General features: G+C 32.1%; 1 long non-coding RNA gene across 1 annotated transcript; it reads left to right on the forward strand.

Annotated features, from left to right (window-relative positions):
• The first annotated feature begins 6 nt into the window (after positions 1-6).
• LOC108382458 (uncharacterized) lies at positions 7-1,866 on the forward strand. Its single transcript, XR_001849688.1, has 2 exons — positions 7-112; positions 1,239-1,866. It is a non-coding gene; the product is annotated as an uncharacterized LOC108382458 (long non-coding RNA).
• Positions 1,867-3,330: the final 1,464 nt, after the last annotated feature.

Consider the following 3,330-nt stretch of genomic DNA (forward strand, 5'->3'; position numbering starts at 1 on the left):
ATCGTTCTGTGTACTGATATTAAACATAATCAGTGCGTATAAGAAAAAATAAACTAAAATTTAAGCGAATGGAAATTTGATCCAACCTGCCTTTTTAGAGACTCCAAAGCTGGTGGGTTTTTAAGTGAATTTTCATTGCTACAAAAATGTATAATGTTATTTCGCCCTTCCTATTCTTAACTAAATTGTTTACAACAATTTTCAGTAAAACACTCACTTTGTCGCTTTTTTGCTTTATGTACTCCATCCAATGCCCCAATCACTACTTTGTTAGTAAATTATTTTGTCAGATTGGAACTCCACGACAGGATTGTTCAGGTTTTCAGCGCTTTTCAAGTTTCCAGCGCTTTACTCAGATAATCAAAAAAAAAAAACACCTAAAATACCTGTTTTGNTTTCAGTAAAACACTCACTTTGTCGCTTTTTTGCTTTATGTACTCCATCCCATGGTGTAACTCCATCCAATGCCCCAATCACTACTTTGTTAGTAAATTATTTTGTCAGATTGGAACTCCACGACAGGATTGTTTCAGCGCTTTTCAAGTTTCCAGCGCTTTACTCAGATAAAAAAAAAAAAAACACCTAAAATACCTGTTTTAGAGTTCTTCTCTAAGATTATCCTCTAACATTTATTATGAAGATTAATTTCCTCTGGTTGTTTTTTATTCTTTTTGGGGTTTCAACTGTGGCTGACTTCCAAAACGTACCAATACAATGTTTGGATTCTACTGCGGCATTTAAACAGAGTGCAGAGTTGTGAAACATTGCAAAGAAATACATTGCACGTTTTGAATATTTAATATAACAATGATCATCTTTCGGAATTTTCCATTTTTAAAACATAAATGGAAACCAACAAAAAGAGAAGCACCAACTTTTTTTTGGTGCGCTGATTACTCCAGCGATGCATTTCGATAACATTTCGAATGCTTTTTGGAAAAGTATACATTGTAAACATTTTGTAGTTCGACGTTATGGAACATTATACTTTGTACGGATGCAAAGCAACTGACGTTTTGGAAGTCAGCCTGTGTTGCAATAATTCGTACATATGTATGCATGGTATAGACATGGAAATCTCGTGCTGAAAACATCTAAGCTTTTGTTGCATTATAACATCGTTGTGCTGTGCTTTTATTTATAAGAGATTTCCTTTGTGTTGAATTAATAAATTGTTAATTTTTCTATATGTATTTTACTCAGCAAAAATTAATGGCTGGCCTTTCCTTCTATTGCAGGCAATCCACCAACTACTCAAGAGTGAAGTGCACTTTCAATCAATAATACAAACGAATAATGTATGCATAAGCCACTTACCGAACCAGCCAGTCAACCCACAAGCAATCGATATAGTAATACATACATACATAAAGGCACATCCCTACCCCTGCCGGGATGGATGTATTGCACGAAAGGCAAACATATGACTGAAATATTAGTTTTTACCAATTAATATTTAGAAATAGTAATGATTATCATAGAATCATGTGTGCCTCAAGAAAGTGGGTGTGTTCCTATTAGACGAGTGTATATGTATGTATGGATAAATCATGCAAACGCCAAGCAGACATGCCTTCATACATATGTACATATTTAAATATACATTTGTACATAATAATAAACATTGATCAATCATTCTCATTTGTAATCCTTTAATCGCTAAGATATTTACTACTGCGTATTTATTTACATATATGTATAATTATTTTGTTATTGTCAAAACGCAACAATGGTTTATGTGAGTTCTTACACTCACGCAGTAGGTACATGATAAACTACATACACAGGAGTAGTTGTAAATGAGAGCAGCGAGCGGGCGAATATGTAAAATCTATGACAGCAATGGCATAAATAAAGACGCATGAAGTGCATAAATTGTGATCAGAGCAGATCACTTGTAAACTCCCAAGTGCTAAAGTTATCAAAAAAGAGATTCGCATGAACGATAAGGAGGAAGGCATATTACCTAGCTTGTACAATGTACATAAATATATTTTGCTAAGTAACTTGTTCTTCTTGGCAATATAGTTAAATATTTTAAATTTTTTACTCACTAAGTACTCTCTATAATTAATTTCATAAATCTACATTCATAAAAACGCTCATTATCCTCTGCTATGTACGTGCTGATTTTAGTAAATGAATGGAAATGTTAAAAATTTTGCTATTTTAGTTATGAAGTGATCCAATGGCATACATACATAAGTGATTTTGATTGACATTGGATTAGTAAGAATAGGTGTTGTATGCACACATATCGTCGCCTGGGTAAAAGATTGTCGTATGTTAATTTCGGCAGGTTGTGGGAAATCACGATTGAAGTTTGGAATGCAATTTCTCAAAAACGCGAAGATAGATTTTCTCCAAAGTGTCTGAAAATGTTACTAGTTTACAAAATTCATAAAAAGTTTAGTTTTTAATGTTTATTGTTAATTAGTTTTGAGTTTATGAAGGATTTTCTTTAGTAAAATTTTGTCGTAAGCGTCATTTGCTCACAATTTGGCAGCCACTTTGTATGAAATACGACAAAATGTGATCAAAATTTCTACCAAATTAACGACACTTTTTACTCAATGTCTCGGAAACTAAAGGAGATATCCAAAAATGGAGAACGCCATTTTTAAGATATTGCTTAGTTTAATATCACTGCGTCACTAACTAAATTTTGACTAAATTAGCGAAAATTTTTTAGTCAGTATCTCGGAAACTGAAGGAGATATCTAAAAACTGATAACACCAATCGAAAGGCCTTATTTCAAAATATATAACTGTAACTAGAACTAAAATTCATCAAAATGGGGCTTACGACAATCTTTTACCCAGACGACGATATGTACAAAATGCACACTTTTATACATAGTTAGAATTATAATTTTTAGTTAACATCTAGTTTAACATTAAAAAGTGAGAAGTGAAATAAGAGGTGGATTTGTATGCTGCTAATTGCTAACCAATTTATAGATCTTCCAATTCTATATTCAAAACTATAGTTGAAGTGATTGTATTTTCAAGCTCAATAAATAAGCATATCGTCATCTAAGGGTGAAAAAGTGCCAAGTCCATTTTTTTTTTTAAATTGTTCACCTGTTTTCACCCTTAGGTAACGATATAGCGAAACAAACTATTTATGTAACATATTGTATATTTAAATGAATTGCTTAGAACAAAACTATAATTCTACCCATATAGGCATACCCCTTCCCTTATGAATCTGTTAGTTTTAGAAGTTTGGCATTGAAGCGGAATTCATGAAATAAGACTGTATTAGGATTTGTTATATTTTTTTAAACAAATTGAATTAAATATATACATACGTACATTGTAAGTACA

This window comes from Rhagoletis zephyria, unplaced genomic scaffold, assembly GCF_001687245.7.
Source record: "Rhagoletis zephyria isolate East Lansing unplaced genomic scaffold, Rhagoletis_zephyria_1.1 Rzeph_scaffold_27117, whole genome shotgun sequence".
NCBI classification, from domain to species: Eukaryota; Metazoa; Arthropoda; class Insecta; order Diptera; family Tephritidae; genus Rhagoletis; species Rhagoletis zephyria.